The sequence below is a fragment of the Mesocricetus auratus genome, unplaced genomic scaffold, assembly GCF_017639785.1.
Source record: "Mesocricetus auratus isolate SY011 unplaced genomic scaffold, BCM_Maur_2.0 Super-Scaffold_15014, whole genome shotgun sequence".
Taxonomy (NCBI): domain Eukaryota; kingdom Metazoa; phylum Chordata; class Mammalia; order Rodentia; family Cricetidae; genus Mesocricetus; species Mesocricetus auratus.
Window position 1 is genome coordinate 80,387,563 of NW_024429186.1, and position 24,540 is coordinate 80,412,102.

The 24,540-nt window shown below is 42.9% G+C and overlaps 1 protein-coding gene and 1 pseudogene across 22 annotated transcripts in view; one reads left to right on the forward strand and one right to left on the reverse strand.

The window, feature by feature from the left end:
- Nucleotides 1-1,325: 1,325 nt before the first annotated feature.
- On the reverse strand, nt 1,326-2,787 carry LOC101841629 (annotated as a pseudogene).
- Nucleotides 2,788-21,107: 18,320 nt separating this feature from the next.
- The window catches only part of Hdac9 (histone deacetylase 9), an 888,277-nt gene continuing 884,844 nt past the window's right edge, over nt 21,108-24,540 (forward strand). For 6 of the 22 annotated variants that reach the window (XM_040743248.1, XM_005076225.4, XM_040743256.1 and 3 more), the window contains exons 1-2: nt 21,270-21,409; nt 21,846-21,967. The gene's annotated coding sequence lies outside the window, so the exon portion shown is untranslated. Of the gene's footprint in view, nt 21,242-21,262; nt 21,410-21,845; nt 21,968-24,540 lie in introns of those variants that run through there. The other 16 variants (XM_040743259.1, XM_040743252.1, XM_040743254.1 and 13 more) reach the window with 9 other exon arrangements.

The following is a 24,540-nucleotide window of genomic DNA, read 5'->3' on the forward strand; positions in this document are numbered from 1 at the left end:
TCAGGTCTTGAACTGTTTGAATTATTTCCTTCATCTGTTTGATTGATTTTTCTTGGTTTTGTTTAAGAGATTTTTTGATTTCTTGTATTTTTTGTTTTGTTTTTTCTTCTATTTCTTTAAAGGATTTTCTCATATCCTCTTTGAGGGATTCTATCATTTTTTGTTTTTCGGAAATATTTTAATAAAAATTGGCCTTTTCCAAGAAACACCCACCGCATGTCCATCAGTGAAAGGGAACTGTAACAAAATAGAAAATTTACCATATGGCTATGATTTAAAGAAAAAAAATATGTAGACCCTAGAGCAAATTAGCCAATTTCAAGATTCAAGCCAAGATTCAAGCCAAATCCTTCTAAGGGGCCAATCAGGAACCAAATAGACTGCAGAGTAGAACATGGGCTGTCAGCCGCTGGGGTCAGAGGCCTCACAGAAGCACCTTCCTCGAAAGCAGTGCAGTCTGAGGCATGATTTTAGGATAAGGCAGAACGATGTTATCACTACACATACACGTGATCAAAAACTTCTTCAGTTCCTCCACATACTCTGAATCTTAAAACAAATCTAGAATCTTTGTTACTTTTCTTTAAACAATTGCCAGGACCAGAGTTAAAGGTAAACATACGGCACAGTTTTGCTCGGGTTTTGTTATCAGATTTGGAGTTTGTTTTCTTGCGGGGAATTTTTTTGTCCTTTTTTTTCTTTTTTTACAAATACAAATAAAACATGAAAAACTCTAGCTCAAAAAAAAAAAGCTTTGACAGACTGTGTCACAATTTAAAATCTAATGATAAAAACCAAGGTTTGGAACTGTTTGAGAATCAACGTATCAAAAGAACAAAGTTCTGGAAACACCTTTTATTAGGTCAGCCACACCAGCGGGGACCCAGTGGCAGTTGCCAAAAGGCAATTTTTCCACACCAGAGAGGAGTCGTGACTCTTGACAGATACATGGATTTTTCCTGCTTCCACAATGTTCATCAAATCCTGTGTCTCCCAACATCCATTGTGAGTGAGAAGCGAGACGTGCTCCTTTGGGGGAATGGCCGTTATGCTCCAGTCTGAGTCTGCAGCGTGAGCAGAAGGTGAGAGTCCCTCCTCTTTCTTACATCCCCCACTCCTCCTAATGTGTCCTTCAGGAAAACTGGAAGTGAAGGACTAAAAGGTCAGGGAGGGAAGGAGAGTGGGGGGGACCACACACCACGAACACAAGCAAAACTGGAGCGGTTTGCAGTAGGCTGCTCCAAGGCACCAAAGGCTGGTTGAAGGAATTCACCATTCTGCAGGAGCCAGGGCTGTGTGCCATGTGGAGATCTGGGCCAAGCAATTCACGGCCTTGGAGTTGCAATTCCCCTGCCCACACCAAAGCCTGGTTTCTGCACCATGCCTCTCACCCCACTGCTCTGGGTCCCCAAGGGCGGTTAATCCCTGTGGTCAGTCGCCTCCCCTGGCAGCTCATGCCTTCTTCTCTTCCAGGTTCAGATGGACGGTGCCTGGGAACCTGATGAGCCTTTTGTTAAGGACCTTCTGAACAGGCTCAGAATTATCAAGCACAACAAAAACCAAGCTAGGCAACTTCCCGCCGCCGTTAATGCGCTGCTCCACCACGTTCCCATAATTTTGAAAAAAAAAATCCTTCAGTTCCAATTTGTCAACCTCCTGTGGCAAGTTCCTGATAAAGAGCTGGGGACTGTCAGGGTGCCTCACCATCCTCTGAGGAGGGATATTGATCCATTGCTCTTGAACTCTCTGATCTCTCTGAGGCCTTGATGGTGGAATCTGAGATTCAGGCTTAGATTCTGGACGGGGCTGTGAAGGAGGCACTTATACCACCTGGGGTGGTGTCCCATCACTGGAACAGCCCCACTGGGAAGCAGGTTCTTACTAGTCATAGATGCCCAAGGAAATGTCCTCAAGTGCCGCTGTGCTGGGGCGACAACCGCTGGGGCCAGGGAAGGGCTCTTTTGCACATCCTCGGGAACAGCTTCCTCCAAGGCCATGTCCTCTTGGATGTCAGGCACAGGTTCAAGCTCCAGCTTCACAACAGGTCCCTCTAAATGCTCCTCCAAGTCGTTGCTGACCCTCTGCTTATAGAAAGTCCCAGAATCATCAGACACCACCTCAGGTGTCTGCTGTCTTTCTTCAGGTTCTTCTACTTCTTCCTCAGATTCGTCCTGAGGTTCAGTGATGAAACCATCAAAGACTTCATTTTGGTATCTGAAGCTGCTGTTGTGAACATAGCATTGGTTGGCAACAGAGCCCTCGGGAGCAAGGACAAAGGTGTGCATGAACCTGTGCAGAGCCTGGTGGTTGTTAGACAGTAGCCCCATCACTTGGACCACCACCCCATCATTAGAGTGGCATGAGCATCCACGTGACGGATCTTGGTGTGACAGTTGGTGAAGTTTTTGTGACATCACTTTCCTGTGGCCCTTCTGCCCGTAGATGGCATCTGTTGGCTTCCAATTGGAATCCAAACCCCCGTGGGCATAGGAAGAGTTCTTTCCATAAAATCTGTTCAGCACGTCTGGGGCCTGGTTCAGCAGGGTGTAGTACTATCACACAAACTTCCGCCCAACCAGCAAGGGGCCAGGTTTCTCCAATAACCATCCCTTTGGTCAATTCAGCCTGTGCGGTTGAGCAGGAGGACAGGGCTGCTGCATCCCTAGTGAGATCCCCAGCTTCTGTCATTTTCACAAAGTTGTTTTTAAGGTCATTACCTTCTGCTTCTTTTGTGTTGGGAGGTTCAGGTCTTGCTATTGTAGGGTCACTCGACTCTGGTGGCGTCATATTGGTTTTTCTGTTGTAGAATGTGTTCTTATATTGTCTTCTTCCTATCCCTTATTCCAGTGAATGTAGGTGGAGTTTCTTCCTTCCCTGGTGGGTGCAGGTCCAAGTGGGTGAAAGCAGGTCCAATATTCTGATGGCACTCCTCTTCCCATAGCTGGAGGCAGGACTAGTACCGGGACTTTGGCAGACCCTTGATGGGCTGTTCCACAGGAACGGGTTATCCTGTGTGCAGGCCCCAAGTCTCAGGAGGCTCTAAGCACAGCATCAGATGGAGGGCAGAAAACAGTGCCATGCCTACCTCCTTCCATGGGTGGAGGCTGGATGGGCTGGACTGCTGGGATGGGTTCCCCATGCACAGACCCCAGGACTCAGGAGGCTCCCAGCAGCTACAAATACTTCTTAAGAAAAAATGTATAGCTTTTGATCATGATGTATGTTTTTTGATGTGTTCTTGGATTCGATTTGCCATTATTTTATTGAGTATTTTTGCATCAATGTTCATGAGGGAGATTGGTCTATAGTTCCCTATTTTAGTTGTGTCTTTGTGTGGTTTGGGTACTAAGGTAATTGTAGCCTGGAAAAAAGAGTGTGGCAGTGATCCTTCTGCTTCTACTGTGTGGAACAATTTGAAGAGTATTGGTATTAGCTCTTCTTTGAATTTCTCGTAGAATTCTGTACTGAAATTATCTGACCCCGGACTTCTTTTTGTTGGAAGACTTTTGATGGCTGCTTCTATTTCTTTAGGGGTTATAGGTCTATTTAGATTGTTTATCTGTCCTTGGTTTAATTTTTATAAGTGATATCTATCCAGAAAATCATCCACTTTCTTTAAATTTTCCAATCATCTTGGGGAGTATAGGTTTTCAAAGGATGAACTGGTGATTCTCTGGATTTCCCCAGTGTCTGTAGGTATGTCCCCTTATCATTTCTGATTTTGTTAATTTGCATTTTCTCTCTCTGCATTTTGGTTAGGTTGGATAAAGGTGTGTCTATCTTGTTGATTTTCTCAAAGAACCAACGCTTTTATTCATTGATTCTTTGTATTGTTGTCTTTGTTTCTACTTTATTGATTTCAGCTCTCAATTTAATTATTTCCTAGTGCCACCTCCTCCTGGGTGAGTTTGCTAAGCTTTCAAGTGGTTCAACATGTGAAAAATACATAAATGTAATCCACTATATAAACATTCTGAAAAAGAAAAAACCCACATGATCATCTCACTAGATGGTGAAAAAATTTTTGACGAAATCCAACATTCCTTCATGATAAAGGTCCTAAAGAGATCAGGGGTAACAGGAACCTAAACATAATAAAAGCAATATACACCAAACCTACAGCCAACATCAAACTAATTGGAGAGAAACTCAAGGTGATTCCTCTAAAATCTTGAACAAGACAAGGCTGTCTACTCTCTAGATCTCTTCAGTTATGTACTTGAAGTTCTAGCTAGAGTAATAAGACAACAAAGGGAAGTCAAGGGGATACAAATTGGAAGGGAAGAAGTCAAACTTTCACTATTGCAGATGATATGATAGTCTACGTAAGTGACCCGGAATTCTACCATGGAAACCCTACAGCTGATAAACACCTTAAGCAAAGTGGCAGGGATACAAGATGAACTCAAAATGTATATATTAGATATGCTGAGAAAGAAATCAGAGAAACATCACCCTTTACAATAGCAGTAAATAACATAAAATATCTTGGGGTAACTGTAACCAAACAGGTGAAAGACCTGTATGACAAGAACTGTGAGTCTTTAAAATAAAAATTAAAGAAGATACCAGAAAATGGAAAGATTTCCCATGCTCTTGGATGGGTAGAATTAACACAGTAAAAATGGCAATCTTACCGAAAGCAATCTACAGATTCATTATAAACACCATCAAAATCCCAGCACAATTCTTCACAGACCTTGAAAGAATAATAATCAACTTTATATGGAAAAACAGAAGACCCAGAATAGCTAAAACAACCCTGTATAATAAAGGAACTTCAGGAGGCATCACCATCCCTGACTTCAAGCTGTACTATAGAGCTGTAGTAATGAAAACAGCTTGGTATTGGTACAAAAATAGACAGGCAGACCAATGGAATCCAATTGAAGACCCTGATATTAAGCCACATGCCTATGAACATCTGATCTTTGACAAAGAAGAATACAATGGAAAAAAGAAAGCATCTTCAACAAATGGTGCTGGCATATCTGGATGCTGGCATGTAGAAGACTGCAGATAGATCCATGTCTATCGCCATGCACAAAACTTAAGTCCAAATGGATCAAAGACCTCAACATAAATCTAGGCACACTGAAACTCCTAGAAGAGAAAGTGGGTGGTACCCTTGATGAATTGGTACAGAAGACCACTTCCTGAACATAACACCAGTAGCACAGACACTGAGAAAATGGGATATCCTGAACTGAGAAGCTTCTGTAAGGTAAAGGGCATAGCGAACAAGACAAAATAGCAGCCCACAGAATGGGAAAAGATACTCACCCACCCCACATCTGACAGAGGGTTGATCTCCAAAATATAAAAAGAACTCAAGAAGCTAGTCTCCAAAATCACCAAATAATCCAAAAAAAGTGGGTACAGAACTAAATAGAAAATTCTCAATAGAGGAATCTAAAATGGCTGAGAGACACTTAAGAAAGTGTTCAACATCCTTAGCCATCAGGGAAATGCAAATCAAAACAACTCTGAGCTACCATCTTGCTCCTGTCAGAATGGCTAAAATCAAAATACTAATTGCAGTTTATGCTGGAAAGGATGTGGAGAAAGGGGAAAACTCCTCCACTGAGGGTGGGAGTGCCAACTTGTACAGATATTTTAGATATCAGTATGGAGATTCCTCAGGAAAATGGGAATCAGTTTACCACAAGATCCAGCAATTCTATTCTTAGGCATATACCCCAAAGATGCACATTCATACACAATAAGAACATCTGTTCAACCATGTTCATAGCAGCATTATTTTTAACAGCCACAACCTGAAAGCAACCTAGATGCCCCTCAACTGAAGAGTGGATAGAGAAAACATTGTACATTTACCCAGTGGAGTACTACTCAGTGGAAAATAACAATGGAATCTTGAAATTCGCAGGCAAATGGATGACACTAGAAGAAACCATCCTGAGTGAGGTAACCCAGTCACAAAATTACAAAAATGGTATGTACTCACTCATATATGGATTTAGACATAGAGCAAAGGATTACCAGTCTACAATCCACACCACCAGAGAAGCTAGGAAACAAGGAGTAGCCTAAGAAAGATAGGCATATATGGTTCCCTGGAGAAGGGGAAAGGGACAAGATCTCCTGAGTTAATTGGGAGCATGGGGGGTTGGGATTTAGAAGAAATGCAAGGGGAAAAGAGGAGAGAAAGGAGGACAGGAGAAACAGGATGGTCTAGGAGAGAGCAGGAAGATAGAGTCAGGGGAAGAATAGAGGAGAGCAAGAAAAGAGATACCATAATGGAGGGAGACATTATAGGTTTAAAGCGAAATCTGTCACTAGGGAAATGTCCAGAGTTCTACAAGGTTGACCCCAACTAATAATCTACCTTAAATGTCCTTCTCGGATTGATGACTGCCTTATATGCCATTCTATAGCTTTCATTCAGTAGTTGATGGAAGCAGAATCAGACACCCACAGGTGAACTCTGGAACCCAGTTGCAGAGAGGGGAGTGATCAGCAAAGTAGTCAAGACCAGGCTGGAGAAACCGACAGAAACAGCTGACCTGAACAAGGGTTGCTCATGGATACCAGAGTGGTAGCTGGGAAACCAGCATAGAACTATTCCAGATCCCCTGGACGGGGATGTCAGTTTGGAGTTCTGGTTAATATGGGGCCTCTGGTAGTGAATCAGTATTTATCCTTAGTATATGAATGGACTCTGAGAGCCCTTTCTACATAGAGGGATATTCGCTCAGCCTAGACACACAGGAGAGCGTCTAGGTTCTGCTGTAAATGATATGACAGACTTTGAAGATCCCCCATGGAAGGCTTCACCCTCCTGGGGAGCAGAAAGGGGATGGGACAGGGGGTTGGTGGGGGACAGGGCAGTAGGGAAGAGAGAGGGAACTGGGAATGACAAGTAAAAGAAGCTTGTTTCTTATTCAAATACAAAAGGGAAAATGATGTCAAAAATAATGATAAGGGGAAAAAAAGGAACTTGAAGCAAAACAAAAACTTTACTTAGGTGAGCATAATGGGTGTGGTTAGCCTGGGGGCGATGTTCTGTAGAGGTGTGGAGTACAACAGAGCAGTGGTTAGACTGTGAGGGGGTGGGATGCTCTAGAAGAATACAGTAGAACAGAGCAGTGGTTAGACTGTGGGGAAGGTGGAAAATGCTTGTAGTACCTGTGTAGCAGTGTGCAGTAGAACACAGTCGTGTTAGGCTGTGCGATGTTCTCTAGAGTGTAGTAGAACACAGTCGTGGTTAGACTGTGTGATATTCTTTAGAGTGTGCAGTAGAACACAGTAGTGCTTAGGCTGCGCGATGTTCTCTAGAGGAGTGTGCAGTCGAGCATAGTTGTGTTTAGGATGTGGGATGTTGTCTAGAGTGTGCAGTAGAACATAGTAGTGCTTAGGCTGTGTGATGTTCTCTATAGTGTGCAGTAGAACACAGTAGTGGTTAGGCTGTGTGATGTTCTCTATAGTGTGCAGTAGAACACAGTAGTGGTTAGACTGTGTGATGTTCTCTATAGTGTGCAGTAGAACACAGTAGTGGTTAGGCTGTGTGATGTTCTCTATAGTGTGCAGTAGAACACAGTAGTGGTTAGACTGTGTAATGTTCTCTAGAGTGTGCAGTCGAACACTGTTGTGGTTAGGCTGTGGGATGTTCTCTAGAGTGTGCAGAAGAACACAGTCGTGGTTAGGCTGTGGGAAGGGTGAGGAGCTCTTGTAGGACCCATGTAGCAGTGCACAGTAGAACACAGCAGGTTCCAAGATCTGGAGTAACCACAACATGACTGTTATTTAAACCTGGATCTCATTTTTTTTTGCGTGTAAAACTGAGATGACTTAGTTGTACTTGCTGAAATCCAGTAAATGAACTGCTGATCTATGACGTTCTGTAACAAAGTATGTTCTGTCTTGCATCTGTCCCTCTGCTCCCAACTCTCTGTATGTGTAGAGCAAAAGTCACCCCCAAAGGTCACTCTTCAGGTGACATTCACCTTGGTCCTTGAGTAAGCATCTACTGGGTTATGGCTTGTCCACTAGGTTTGAGTGACTGTCTAGTGAACCCCATGTACCTCCTTATCTCTATATCTCCATCATGGGGATGACAAGTGTGTGTCATCATGGTTTTTGCTTTTGTGCTTTCACGGGTTCTGAGTGGCTTAGCCAGGTTTCATGCTTGCCAGGCAGGCAAGCACTTTACTAAGTGAGTTGTCTCCCCACGCCAAAAACCTCTTTTTTTAAACTTCCCAAAGTCTCCCCTCTCTCCATCTTCCCAGCTACCCCTCTTCCCCTTACAGTCTTCCTCCACCGTTTCTATTCAGATACAGGCAGGCCCATTAAGATGCAGTGACACTAGGCACCTCCTCTTTCATTAAGGCCCAATGAGGAAACATGGTAGGGGGAATGGGTCACAAAAGCAGGCAATAGTGTCAGTGTCAGCCCCTGATCCCACTGTTAGGAGTCTCACACAAAGGCCCAGCTGCACGACTGTCACATACATGCAGAGGGCCTAGGTCAGTCCCATGCAGGCTCCCTGGTTGTCAGTTCAGTCTCTGTGAGCCTCTGTGAGCCCAGGTTAGTTAAGTCTGTGGGCAAAACTCACTCTTTAAAAAAAGTATTTGGTAACAAAATCTTGCTAATAAATTCATCACTTTGGGGAAATTGATTTTTATGAAAGATAGAGATATTGTAGGATAACTCTCAGATCATTATAACTCTCTTTCTCTTGCCCTTGTTTAGTACAGAGGCTGGGGAAATTAATAATGAATTGAGACTATTTACAGGACTAAGGATGCAGCTCGGATGTAGAAAACTTGCAAGATCTTGAGTTCAATTGATCGCACTATAAGAAGTAGTAGAGAAAATACAACAAATGCTCCTTTTAACTTCCCAACCAATAAGGATCATTCTTCTCAGTGTTCAGCGAGACAAGGCTGATGCCTGGCTAACATGTTTGGGAAACTATTTGCTTTCTGGATACTTGTGCTGCCTTTATGTGCCCTTAATTCTTAATTTTTTTCCTGTCTAGAAAGTAGATTTAATGGTGGGAGCAACAACAATTTTGTGACTGGAGAAAGCACTGCAGAAATCATAAAACCCTGCCCTTCAGTCAGCAAACCAATACCAACAGTTTTAAACAATATTCAGACCCAAAATTATATAGAAAAGTTTTAGTTCACCAAGCTATTGCTTATTTATTTTTTGTTTATAGCTTAGCTAACATTAACTCTTAGAGGCACTCAAAATAGTTTTCTTTGAACAGGCACTTCAAATTCAGCCATCCTTAAATTCATTCATATGTCAAACACCATCTCAAAATTAAAAATGAACAGAGTTCAACTTTAGCATCACGAGAAGATGTAGTATCAGATAGAACTTACTAAATACCTATCAATGATGTCCATTTCTTCAATGTTCTTCCTTTGACTTAATTGTCATAAAATTTATATATGTTGTGATATTATATGATAGGAACATTAATGTACCTACTAAGAGCATGCAAGTGATATAAACGTTTATTTTAGAATATTTTCTTGCAATGTTAGAAGATTATATATAAGGTACATACATCATCTTAACATGAAATATTAATATAAATGAATACTAAGCTTTTTCCGTTAAACGAAACTCACCTTGAAACATGTATGCGTGTGGGAGGGCTTTCCTTCAGTTGCTTCATTCTTCACAAGCTTGGCTGGTGGCCTGCTAACATGAACATAGTTACAACACTTCATCTGTCATGTGACTTGTTGCAGTTCAGAGTTCCTCATCAATGAGCATGAACGGTGACTAAACACTGCGGTGTTCCACACAGTAAGAAGGGGATCACTGGGCCAGCGAGATGGCTTAGCCGTAGGGCTCTTGCTTCTAAGGCTGACATCTGAGTTTGATTCCAGGGACTCACTAAGTGAGAGGAGAAAACCAATTCCCTAACATTTTCTTTTGACTTCTATGTATTTATCAAGGTGCATGTTCTCCCATTGCCCCTAAATACATAAATACTGCTTTAAGTGAGGGAGATTGTTTAAGATAGAGGAGCGTGTCTTCCAGTTCTCACTGAAAGTTCCGCAAAGGAATGAGCAGTTAATGGGTCCCGTCACCACCTCTGTTAGTGCGCAGCGCTTTCCCTGCAGTGGGGGGATTCCTGAGCCGTAGGAATCCATTGCTGTAGACCCGTCCACACATTAAACTGACTGAGGAAAAATGGCCTGTTAATCTCCAAGAGGAAGTACTTGCAGCAACCATGAGGAAAATTATTTTCAAAATGAGACGACTTCTAGAAAAAAAGTGCTCAGCTAAAACTGAAACTTTTATGAAGCAGACTGCAATGTGTCAAATGTTTTCCTGGGTAGCATCAGCCTTGAGGAAATTTTCCAGTGGTTCGGGAGACATCTGCTTTGCTTGCTGGCTACCTCTCGGCCCAAGGGACTCTGCTCTTTGCTCAAGGTGATCTCCCAAGAGCCGTAGACATACAGTCTGACTCGGTTTTGCCTCTGTTGAGAAGCCCGAACTTGGCTGCCTTGGAAAGCACGGTGGGAAGCCAGACGCTCCTGTATTCTCTTGTTCTCTGTTCCTGCTCCTGCCCGTTACCACCAGAGCTTTTACAGCTCAACGTTTTCATACTTTCATGTTTGGTAATACCTAGAGAAAAAGTCAGTTTGGAGGATCCTGATGTTACATATTTTGGATAATTGTGAGCAAAATGATCCCAAGTTATGAGGCCTTGACCTTAGTCCACTACTGTACAAATAGTCTAAATCACATTAGCTTCACAGGAAAGTTCACTCCCGAGAGCTCAAGACAGAGATCAGTGCTGGTAATTCCAGCACTCAACAGACAGAGGTAGGAGGATTGGCCATATACCATTGGCTAAATTTCATAATCTATTACTTCTAAATAAAGTACCTCTACCTTTTCAATGATATAATGTAAATTTAATATTAAAAATGATTTAGAGCTCCATCATAATCTGCACACAGTGGGTGTGCGATTAATTTTATTAACATCATAATAAAAAGATTTGTTTCATTCAGTAAATAACAATGATTCTTTAAAAACACGTTAACACATGGATCCTAGACGGCTACAAATGGACTCTGAAAGGCTGCACACCAACAGGAGGGCACCAAGTGCAGCCTCTGCCTTAAGACATGAGCTGACAACCCTGGGAGTTAGTGGGGAAAGGTCCGGGGCAACAGTGAGCCGCAGGAAGGATGTTACAGAGCAGTACTGCTGTCAGAGACACAGCTAAGCCACGGGTAGAGGGTGGGAGGCGTGGCCTGTGAGGACATGCCACAGACATTTCACACACTACAAAGTTTACAGTGCTTTTCCTCTAAAGACAGCTCCCAAACATACCCCAACAACCCCCACAAATGCTCACTGCCAGTTTTGCTGAACTCTTTTTTGACTTGTATGACTGATGTGTCATTTTGTTTTAAAGTTCACGTTTCTCTATTGATTTGAGAAGTTAACTATGTCTTCATATATATTCCTGGATCTTCTTTTGAGAAATGTCTGTTTCTGCCCATTGTCTATTTTGTCAGAGCTGGTGTCTTGCTATTGAATTGTTTGAGTTCCTTATATGCTTTGGAGATGAGTCATCTGGTGGATGTACCCTTTGAAAATATTTTCCCCCAAACATGGATTTGTCTCTTCACTCTGTTGATTGTTTTTTGGCTTTGCAGGAGAATTATAACTTGGTAGTATTTAATTTATCTACTTTTTGTTTAGTAGTCTGTTGCTTTTGTTTCCAGCCAAGAAACCATTGTCCAGACCAGTGCCACAGAGCATTTTCCATATTTTATTTTTGTATATGTGTGTACACGTGCACAGGTATGTTCATAGATGTGGGAGCCTTGGATGACATTCCTCGGGTGCCCTTCACCTTTTCTTGAGGCAGAATCTCTTACTGGCCTAGAACTCATCAGGTAGGCTATGCTGCACAGCCCACAAATCCAGGATTTCCAGACTCTGCCTTCCCAGCACTGAGATTGCAACCATGCACCACTCTGCCAGGCTTTTTCTTCATGAGTTGTGGCAAGCACCTTAGCAACTGTGCTGTTTCCCATCCCTTTCCCCTGTATTGTCTAGCAGACTTTTTTCTTTCTTATGTTGAGATCTAATCCATTTTGAGATGATTTTATGTGATAGGCAATAAAAAAATCCAGCTTAATTCTTCTGCATGTGGACATAAAGTTTTCTTAATACAATTGGTTAGAAAAACTCTCTTTTCTCTGTCATGGGCTCTCGGGACCTTTGTCAAAAATGAAGTAATCTAAGTACTTGTGTTTATTTTAGTACTTCCCCTGCTCTATTTGCCAAATTTTGTAAGGTGATACCATGCTGTTTTGATTATGAAAGCTTTATAATGTATTTTGAGACCTGGAATTGTGATGCTTCTGGCTTTGTTGTGTTTGTGTAAGATTACCCTAGCTATTAGGAGATATTACTGTTCCAAACAAATTTTAGGTTGTTTTTATTCATATGAATAATTTCACATTTTGACAGGATGGCACATTTTAGATAACTACTATTAATGTGATTTCTTTCTTATTCTTTTCCAGACATCTCATTGCTAATGCATAGGAATACTGGGATTTTCGTACACTGATTATGTATCTCAGTGTTACTTATTTGCTTATTAATTCTAAGAAGTTTTTGATGGTGTCTACATGGACTTCTTGGAAAACAGGTACAATTTCATTTTTTTCTGTTCCAACTAGATGTCTAGTTATTTTCCTTCCATCCTAGCCACGCTGAGAGTTCAGTGCTTTGTGAACAGACGTGGTGTGAGTGAGCATCACATCACTGTAGTCCTCCTCATCTGGGAACAGCATCCGTTTCTCTTTTCAACGTTGAGTTTGTGCACTGTAGGCTTTCTCACACAGCCTCTCCTGTACTGAGGACCATTCCTCCATTCCTAAGTTTTAAAAAGATTTAATCATGAAAGGGTTTTGAATCTTGGCACATTCTTCTTTTGTATCTACTGAGAGGATCACATAGTTTTTGTCCTTTATCTTGCTAATGTATTTTATTACATTTATAGATTTGTGTGTGCTGAATCTCATGCACGTCAAATGTGGAATTAGCCACATTTGACAGTATATTAGTTATTTTTCCTATTGTTGCGATAAAATCACCCTGGCAAAAGCAATGGTAGGAATCCAGGGTGTATTTTGGCTTACCGTTAGAGGGTACAGTACCTCACGGAAGGAAGCCCCAGCACTCGCGGCTTGTGTCAGTCCATCCGTGGTATCCACTTTCATAGTCCAGGAGCTGAGAGAGATGTATTGCTCACCTGACTTTCTCCTTTTTGTACACTCCAGGATCCCAGGGAGTCTTTCCATGGCAATTAGCCTAATACAGATAATCCCCTGGACAGGCCTGATCTGGATAAGTTCCCCGTAGGCATGCTTGGGAGGCTTATATCCTAGGGGACTCCATTTCCTGTATGTTGATGATCAACATTACTCATCACAGTTGCAGAATAAAGAACTGTTGAATTTTGTTTGCTAGTACTTTATTGAGAACTTCTGCCCCCATGTTCATGGAGGATAATCTTCTTCTCATGATGCTATTTGGCTTTGGTGGCAGGATAGTATTGGCCTCATAAAAGGAACTTGAAATTATTGACTATTCTTCAATTTAGGGGGGAAGCAATTTTCAACGTGTTAGAATTGTGTCATGAAACCATCAAATTGTTTCTTTGATGAGGAGGCTTGTACTGTTCAACCTCCTTATTCATTGGTGGTCTACCCTGGCTTTCAACTTCTTCATGGGACATTCCAGTATGTGCATAGTACACTTTATTTCTTCTAAGTTATGCAAGCTGTTGGCATATGGCTGCTCCTACTCCGCTCTTTTTCATCTCTGTGCTTCCTGTTTACTTTCTGTTTAGTTTTCTTGAGTCTTCTTTTCCCTAGGACTTTCACTTGTTTTCCCTTTGTGAACACAATTCTTAGTCTTGTTGATTTTTTTCCTGTTGTTCGTCTAACCTTTAATTCATTTATTGCTGTTTTGTGTGGCAGTAGTACTAGTTTCTATCCTGTTCTAAATTTAGATTAATTTGTTCTTTTATTTTAGATCTTTGAAATGTAAGAGCTGAGACCTTTCTTTGACGTTGGCATTTTCTTCTACACATTTTTTTCTTGGAATAACATTTGCTTCATCCCATAGATTGTGTTACGTTGTATACCACTTCTGTTGTATCAAGATATTTGACTTCTCTTTTCTTCTCTTTGACACACTGGTAGTTCAGGTGCTACTAATTAATGCTTATTAATGTCTATGTGCTTTGTAACTTCCTCCAATGTAAGTGTAGTTTTCCCTGGCAGTCCCCTGGGCCCTGCCACACTGTCTGAACCCCCAAATAACACACAGGACACTATGCTAATTATAAAGCTGTTGGCCGTTTGCTTGGTTTCTTACTGACTAGCTCTGACTTAAGTATTTAACCCATAATTTTTAATTTAAGTATTTCTCTTACCAGAGAAAAGGGTCCGGACCTCTTACTCCTCTGGCAGCCTACATGGTATCTGACTCTGCCTCTCTTTCCCAGAATCCTCCTCAACTCTTCTTGGCTAACAGTGCTTTATTAAACAACCAATAAGAGAGACAGACTTACAGAATGACATCTCCCATCACCCTAACTTTCCCACCTACTGATTTCTAGCTAATATCATTATTATCAGAAAGATAATTGTTATGATCTTTACATTTTTTGAAGTCTTGCTTTGGGCTCTAACACATGACCTGTTCTGGAGTATGATCAGTTTAGACTTGTGACTAATGTTTCTTCTGCTGCTTTTGTATGGACTCTATATATATTATGTCTGTTTGGTACAGTGCACATATTTGTCATTTCCTTACTAATTTCTTCCTGGATGTTCTGTCTAACACTGAAAGTCCTCTAGTATCAGTGCACTGCAGTGTATTAATTCCTTCGGACCTAGTGGTACTTGTTTTACATATGTAGGCACTCTGATGTTGGGTGCATACATATGGACAATTGCGATATCTTCTAAATGGGTTGGTCGTTTTATCATTGCCATGTATCCATTGCCTCTCTCTCACTCTTTTTTATGACATAAGCATAGCCACCACTGGTCTTATTTCAAATATAGTTTCCATTCTTGTATGCATATGTTCACATATGAATATGTGTGCATTGTGCAATTGGGGTGCAAAAGTCTACATTATGTGTTTTCTTCAGTAACTCCTTAGGGAAACCTGAAGTTTATCCATGTATCTCTGCTTGCTGGCCAATGAGCTCTCGGCACCTGCCTGAGTCAGTCTGTGAAGCACTGGGATTTAGCTTTGCACTTAGTGTTGAGGTGTTGGGGATCTGGACTCAGGTCCTCGGGCTTGAAGACCACTCACATTACCACTAAGCCACCTCCTCAGCTCCCGTTTCTCCATCATCTTACTCTCTGTTTAGATCTATTTACTTGTTTTTGTTTTTGAGTTGGAGTCTTACTCTGTGGCCCTGGCTGGCCTGGGAACTCACTATGAAGATCAGTTTGGTCTTGAGCTCCCAGCTTCATCCGCCTCTGCCTCCTGAGTGCTGAGATTAAATGCATGTACCACTATGCTTGGTTTTAACATGTTCTTAAAGATGAAGTGAGTCTTCTGTCATACAATTGGGCCCATCTATTCAATGATTGGAATTTGAGTAGAATTTTTTTATTAGACTCTTTAGCCAGTTTATAGTGAAATAAATTGTTCATTTGTTCCTTCATTCCCATTTTGTCATCTTCCTCTATGATTAGGTTACTTCCTTTACTGGTATTCCTTTAACATTTTTGGGCATTCTATGTATCTACTATATGTATTTTCCTCGTGGTCACCATGAAACTTGCCTAAATCGTTCTATGTTTACAGCAGGCAATTTAAAGCTAATTACTAACCACTTTGACATTGCCTTACCATTTTACATTTTGATGTCACAATTTAGCATCTTTCCATAATATGCAGTGTTACACCTTTCATGCTTCCTCTTTAACACTCACATTAAGGGTATGTGACTTACACCCGTTAATTCAGTGACTCTTGTGCCCATGAGTTTTGTATTTTCATATCATTTTCTGATATTAATTGGAGTGTGAAAAGGTTTCTTTCTTTCTTCGGTCTGCATACACGATGGCATATGTGATGTTTATGTGTATATGTGTATATTCTTCCTTGGCCATTCTTATCCATTAGTACATTCAATATGCCGCCCCACTTCCTACTGGCCCATAAGTTTGTGCTCCAAAATCTATTATCAGTCTCGTTGAACATGTATGCAAGTGATACACATAGTTTCTTTTTCTTTCAGAATCTTCCTTTTGTCTTTGTTCTTTTTCCCTGAGTTCATTGGGTGTTGGGGACTGAGCCTAGGACTTTGTGTGTAAAAGGCACAAGCTTTAGCACTGAGCTATACCTCAGTCTTCTGTGTGGTGACTTTTTCTCAGCTTGACTACAGTACACCATTATATAGACTTGTTTCGACAGAATCTGATTAGAGAACTTCAGTCTTCCAGAATGTTGACATTTACACCCTTTCCCAGATGTGCACAGTTTTCTGCTGTTATTCCTTTGAATAATCCCTCTGGTCTGTTTTCTTCTTTCCTTCTTTCAATACCATACATGAAGCTCCTGCACTTTCGATGCTGTAGCATAAATCCCATAGACTTTTCTGTCCCTTCTCTCTCCTTTGGAGCCTTTAAGCCTTGTCCTGAGATTATCTGTGAGAATACTGGTCTAGAAACTCAGTCTGGGACCTGATAGCACTGGATTTTCCTGGGGAGCCTGGTGTTAGGGTTTTACACAAAGTCTGGTGCTCACAGCTCTCTTTACCCATAAGCAAAGGGATTTTTTGATGCCCATTCTGTCATTTTTCTTTTGTCTGGACCTTATTAGATTTTTTAATAGGAAGAAAGTCTGTGTAATCATATTCTTGCATTCTACATTACCTCCTACTCTAGACGTGTGACCTGCAAACTGACTTCCTTTAGAGGAGTGCTGGACATAAAGAGGGAGAAGAGAGTAATTTCACAGTGGAGAAAGCACACAAATGTTTCAAACAGATCAATGTCAGCACTCCAGCGATGCATTGCACCACTATAATACACCCTTGACTTAACATCAAAGAATGGACCTTTAGAAGTTCCAACTCAAGTCTTATTAGAAAAAGATCAGGTATAGAGGGAAAACCTATAAAATATCTGGTCAATACTTCTCAAAGTTATGACTTTCAAAACAAGAAAAATCTGAGAAACTGAGAAACTTCCATGGCCAAGAGGAAACATGACTATTATAAATTGGCAAACTATGGTTCTAGTTTCATACTAATGTCTGATTATTCATTTGCTAACTATAGGAAATGTACTATGTGCAAGGAGTTTCTGCTGCCCCGTCCTGCTGCCCTTCAGTCACAAATAAATACACAGAGGCTTATATTAATTATAAACTGTTTGGCTGATGACTCAGGCTTCTTACTGGCTAGCTCTCTCTTAATTATTAGCTTATTTCTATTCATCTGAGTATCTCCACATAGTCTTGGCTTACCAGAGAATGCCTGAGTATTCCACCTTCCCAGTAGCTACATGATGTCTCTCTGGTGACCCACTGTGTTTCTCTTCCCAGTATTCTCCTAGGATGGTAGCCCCGCCTACACCTCAGTTCATCCTGCCTGTGCATTGACCAGAACAGCTTTATTTATCAACTACTGAGAGAAACATATATCTACAGCACACAGTAGGACACATCCCATAAGTACTATGCTAATGGAAGCAGATCATGATAGGTAATATTGTGTGTGATAAGGCACAGCAGAATTCTAAAATCTACAGACCCAGAGAGAGTAGGTAACAAGGAGGGTTCATGGTAGGATGCTCGGATATGCCTGGGGAGGGGAAATAGAGTAGATTTCATATGTGTGGGTGGGGATGAGAAGTGAGGGATGAGGTTGGGTGGTGGCAGGGCACAATACTGATGCTGAAAACAGGGTGGGGGGCACTTTGGGTGAGGTGGAAACCTGGTGCAAGGGAAACTCCCAGACTCTACAAGGATGACCCTAGCTAAGACCCTAGCAATAGGGGGTACACAGCCTGCACTGGCCATCTCCTGAGACTAGGTAGGACACACCACGTTACTTTCCACCTACAGTCTGTCCTGTCCAATGGGATGTGCTGTGATCGGTGCCTAGCCCAAATGACATCAGAGAGGTGCCTTCCAGCAACTGAATTAAACAGATGTACACCCACAGCCAAACATTAGACAGAGCTCGGGGAATCCTGCTGAAGAGGGGGAGGAAGGATTGTAGGAGCCAGAGGGGTCAAGGACACCACAAGAAAACCCACAGAATCAACTAACCTGGGCTCATAGGACCTCACAGAGACTGAACCCACAACAAGGGAGCCTGCGTGGGACTGACCTAAGTAAGCCCTCTGCATATGTGTGACAGCTGTGTACCTTGGTCTTCTTGTGGTACCCTAACAGTGGGAGCAGGAGCTGTCTCTGACTCTTCTGTAGGTTTTTAGGATCCTATTCCTCATGCTAGGCTGCCTTGCTCAGCCTTAATATGGGATGCGGGGGGGGGAGGGGTACTTAGTCTCACTGCTACTTGATAAGCTCTGTTTTGTTGACATCCACGGGAGGCCTGCACTTTCCTGGATAGAAAGGAAGGATGAGTGGATGGAGGGGAAAGAGGGGAGATGGGGAGAGGGATTGGGAGGAGAGAAGGGAAGTGAAACTATGGATGGGATGCAAAAGATAAATAATATATAAATAAATAAAATTGAAAGGGAAAATAAACAATAAAGAAAGAAAAAAGAATGAGAAAGGGGGAAGGGAGACAGTGAAAGGGGAGAGAAATCGGGTCATCTGGAAAGCATTGGAGGAGGGAGGGGTAAATATGATCAAAATGCATATTTGTATGTATGAAATATCAAATAACAAATGTTAAATACTTGTAAAAATATAAAGACTATTAAAAACATTGGAAATAAAGAATTACCCTGTCTTCCTAGAGTTCAGTTGAGAAGAAAATGAAGCCAGAATAAAATAACAATACAGAATCACAAAGAGGATAATATTGCTTGAACAGAAAGCATAAACGGTTAAAGGGAATTATGATATTTTCTGATAAATTGTAACTTAAAATGTGAATTAGTAGTAGCAGCCAGAAAGTTTTTTCTCTGACTTGGCCCTAAAGTATCTACTAGAACGATAAAGAGGAAAGCTCTTTGTTATGTGCTATGTATTATGTGGTAAATGTAAATAATGAAAAATCAAAAGCAACCTTCCCAAAACATAAGAGCAAATTTCATTTCAAATTCTCCTGTCCACACTATTACACAAAGGTCTATTTTATAGGACCACTGAACTCCTAGAAATTTGTAGATTTATGCATTTCAATCACACTTTTCTAGAAAGTCCTTCTTGAGAGATGATATAATTTTTCTTTTGGCCTTAGTGGTACTCAAAAAAACTGAAAGAAAAGTGGAAGGCTTAGATATTTGACAAAATCGGAAAAGACTCTATTTTGAAAGGAAAGGTGCGGAAAGTCACAGGTATTTATACCTGGCTAATAGATGGAGAAGTATCTCTGAAATGGTTCAGCCAACATGGTTTCACCCCTGTGGACCCAGGCTTTCTAGTATGGGCATGAAGTCAAGCTACTTGAAGACGTCATTAGGAGAGTGAATTTTTTTTTTTTGTAGAACCTGCAACCCACCACTCTTCATCCCTCACTCTCTCCTTTTTTCTTCTTCTTCTTCAAATACAGAGGCAGCTGACCACTCCCACTCGCGGAGTGTGAATCTATGATTGGGGCAAAGTGAGGTGGTACACCTAGCTATCACAGTTATATCCACGACACTGCTGAATCATCTTACAGTGTGCAGAACATACAGCTCTCAAGTTGTCCTGGCCTTATGGAACTGGTAGTCACTTTTAGAGAAGAACCTGCTACTCCTGCCAGACCCTGTGCAAATCGTGTTGCTCTTGTGGTCCTGGGTCCCCGAGCTGAAATGAGGGCACTGGGTTAGGTCTCTCTGGTTCTTTGCGTGTGTGTAATATGTGAGCTAGTCGTGTTCTAGCCGACACCGAGGAAAAGCATAAACGGACATGCAGACACTTGTTTTTAATTGGGCTTCAGGCCACCGTTTTATTACTATAGTTATTAACCTTTTTTGAGTGAGCAGCTGTTAGCATTAGAAAAATGTACTCGGGATTAGCACTTTTAATAAAATATTCAGCCTCCTTTATAAAGCGATTTACAGACATTAAGAATACTAGTATAGACAAGGTATAGCTGTAATTTCTTTTTCAATCCCCAAGGTAAAATACTAACCATCGAAGACGCCCTCTAGGCAATTCCCGAACCCACCAGTGCCTCCTTTCTGTCAGGGTGGGTTCCAGAGCGATGCTACTCTATGTGTGTGTGCAGCTTTGAAACGCGGCAAACCTAAACCGTACTTCCATCACCGTATTTCCTCACATTTCCCATTGGGTCCTTCAATAACGACAGCAACACAAACCCAAACACAGCAGCATTTTCTTTAAAATTCCCCCGCTGGTGAAGCGCCAGGCGGGTGTGCGGGCCCCATGACGCTCGGGTGCTCGGCTCCCTGCGGTCTGCACGGCCAGGGCGAGCTGGGCGAGTGAGCAGAGGCTGGGCCGCGGCTCCTCCGCACCAGCCAGGGCCACCCGCCTGTCACCTGGCTGGCACCCTCCGCCTCAGCCCAGCTTCCTGGTCCTGGAGCTTCCCGGGTGACCCCAGCTCTCCCATCTCTCCCCCCCTCCCGCCCCCGCCCACCCCCAGGCCACTGCCCTGCTGCCCGCGCTCGTCCTTCCCGTGCCCGCCGCGCCGCGCCCCCAGGTGTCCCTGAAGCCGGGCTCCTCGGCCCCGCCACCTCCCCGGCCGCCCCGCCCCGCCTCGCCGGCGATCGGCCGAGCCCCGCGGTCTCCCTCCCACCCCGTCCCCCTCGCGCCCCTCCCCAGCATGCGCTATTTTTAGCCCGTCCTCCGCGCGCCGCCCGCCCGCTCGGCGCAGCTCGCCGCCGCCCGCCTCCCGCACGGCGCGCAGCGCCCCAGCCTCGCGCGCCCCCGCCGCCTGCGCCCCGCCGCGCCCCGCCGGCAACTTTCCCTCCCCGCTCGGCCTCCTGCCTCGCCATTCCCTCCTGCGCTGCGGAAGATGGCTGTTTGGAGAAGGGGGCGAAGTTAAGGGGGTCGCCGCCGCGGGGCGGAGGAGAGCGCACAGCCTCGGCGGGAGCGGGCGGAGGTGAGTGGCACCGCAGCCGGGTCTGGTGCTGCCCGGGAAAGCCCTGGGAATTGGGGGCCACGCGTGCTCCGGGTGCGCCGCGGCATTCCCGGTCGGGCTCCCCGGGTTGGCAGCATCTCTGTCGGGACTTCCACGCCACTTGGTTTGCATCTTGCAGCCCGGAGATTGGTGGGTACCATTGTCAGAAGTTGGGTGCTGGGTGGTGTTTTTGGTGAAGACCCTGGCGTTTGGCTGGGTAAGCCAGCCGAGGTGAGGGTCGCTGGCCAGATTTTACCTCAGTCCCCTCAAAACAAAAACCCCACACAACCGATTCCTGTCGGATCCAAGCAGTGAATGAAAAGTTTGCACTGCCAACGTGTTGCTTGAGGGGAGAGACACTTAGTGGGGTACCTTTGATGTTTGGAGGGGGCACTTCAGTTCCAAGTCAGTACTGCAGAATACTGGGTTTGCAGAAAAGTTCAGGATGGAGGATGGGAGGGCAGTGCAGTGCCCAGTGGAGGAGAGAGATGAATTCTAAGCTTAAGGTAAATTGGGGGTGTCGCAGTGGGGATGGGATGCGGCGATGGCAGGGGGGCGTTCCCTGATCTCATCCACTTGTCAGCAGAGAGAGGCACTGGTGTCAGAGGCCTGTGTGTCTGTGTGAGACAGAGTGGGACCGAGCTGCTCTGCAGATCCAAGGCACCGGCGGCTTTGCAGTTCATGTGATGTGGTCTTGAAGAAGTCTCTGTGAGTTTCCTATGCTCTCATTTCAGGAAAACCTGTCACGTTTGTTTTGCTAGTCGGGAAGGTGTGTGTTTTCCTCTAAGAGGAACTTTCAGATTAACTGTAGCATTTTGAAATCCGGGAGAAATGCAGTAGTGATACATGCCCATATCTCACGACTAGGCGTATTGTGGAAGTGAGATTCAAAGGGCTTAAAAAGTTTAACCCTTGCCTGAAAAGAAGTGAAGAGTTAAACACCTCCCCCAATGGTATACCGCTTATGCAACCGAGTAATTTTGGTGGGCCAAGACAGTTTATGGAGTAGTGATTAGGAACTCCGAGTCCTCGGAGCAGAATCCAAACCTTGTAGGAATTATTGAAGTCCAGGGAAACGGAGTGCCTTTGCATGAACCCATGTTACAGAAAAAAACAACCTGAAGTCTTTTGACATTTGAAAAGGTCTAGATGTTATTTTCTGGTGTCCCAGAAATCTTTTTAATCCTGTAATTAGTAACATCACAGAAGAAGTTGTAGTTAATAAACGAGGGCAATTTAAACATCATGTTTGGAAAAAGATACCTTTTGAGCTACTCGTTGGTACTTTGGATGTTTATTGTGGAAACTATAGTGACTGAAAATTTATCATTTTATGTATTTGCCTTTTAACAAGGATAAATAGTCTTTCTTATCATTTTAAGCCACTGTTCCTGTTTGGGTCAATTTAATTACTGGAAACTGTTTAAAATGCTTACAAACAACATTGCATTTCAGAAAGAACAGGGTTGTTAGTGGTACAGTTTGCCACTTCCCCTCATTTATCTTGTCTGAATGGAGCAAACCTCGTGATGAGAAGCATTTACATGTTTCAGTTGGCACATGTGTCCATGTGCACCAGGACCCTGAGCCCTGACCTCTGATGGCTATCAGCTAGAGGGAGAGAGATGTGGTCTCTGGTTTACTCCTGAGTTGACGATCTCCACTACAGAGTGACATTTTGGGAGGACAGAAAGTGTGCAGGAGAAAGTTAAGAGTTTAAAGTGAGGTACCAGTTTATAGATAGGAAGCAGATTTTCTTTTGGCTTCAGTCTTCTTGGTCCTCTCCCTCTGAAGTTCACCCTATTGAGCTGCCTTTATTGGAAAGTGACCCCAGACTAAACCATCATTGTCTGTAAAAATAATGACAATGCTTCTGAAACTAAATGGTGATTTTTATATGATTATTGTTGTTTGTGACTAAACTATTTTATTATAGACTTTCTTCATGAAGTTATTTTCATGGTCCATAATTACTGCGCGCGTGTGCGCGCGCGCGCACACACACACACACACACACACACACACACACACACAAGAGATGTAGATTAGCTTCTCACCAAGGATTTAAAGAATTTTAGATCTTCAGGCTAACTACCAGATAAAAAAGGTGAACTACTTTAATGATACCCATAATTCATAATCTTAATATTTTCATCTAAGGCTATTAGGTTTATATAGGCTTCATTTTTATTAGGGTGATTTTCTTGAATTGTTTAAACATTACAACATGTTATACTTTACACCCTCTCGGGGTGAGTGTGTATGTTATTCTTAAATAGAGATATGGAGAAATAGCTAACAAGGAGAGTCATTTGAGAAACATATGGACATGATAAAAGCCTTCTGCATACAGCATCTGTACCTTCTCATTAGTGAAATAGTGAAGCTATGGACATTTTTTTTGTGTGTGATTGCATCCAAATGTGGCTTTTTAAAAAGTATTTGTGTTCAAGTTGGTGGGGGCTTTTACTGCTTAGAGACCTTTTCTTCCAGTGAGGATAGCATACTTGATTTTATTATACACATTCACAGATACGTATAACTGTTTCCAGGTTGTTATTGTAACTCTTAGATTACTCGATACTTTATAAAAAAAATGAGAGATAGGTTTTAGAAAGAGGATGGCAGGAAAATGGATAGACCCCAAATGAGGTACTAGTGAATTTATGACATCAAGGACAATGATATGTATGTTTGTTAATCACAAGAGCAAACTGCTGTGACAGTAGCATAGGTTTACTTGTTCCTAGATTTTTCAAGCCTCATGTCTGCAGGTAGGATAGATTTGGGGGCCTCCTCACAGTCACCGTGGCTAGGTTCTTGCTGTTGGAAACCCTTGAGTCTAATGCCCATTTGAGCACAGATAAGCAACCTCAGCCTCTCTAAGTGGCGGGCATTCCTGCAGGCGCCCCACAGCTCACACCTTGCCCTGACTTCCCTGGCCTTGCTTTATCAACCTCAGACTCTTCCTTCCCTGATCAAAGCACGCGGGGTTTTGTTGGGGGAAGTCCTGTGCATTCGTCAATAAAGTACTGTTGAGCCTATAGGGAACCAAGATAGGAGGGACTAGGAGTCCAGGAGAACTCTGGGAAGGAGAAACACAGGGAGTCAACATGTAATGCCATGGGGGTAGGAAGCCTGGAACTATTCTCCGGTAAGAGACATACTTAGATTAACAATTATGGGGTAATTACTTAAGTCAGAGCTAGCTAGTAAGAAACAAGCAAGGCCAACAGCTTCATAATTAATATAGACTCCTGTGTGTTTATTTGGGACTGATG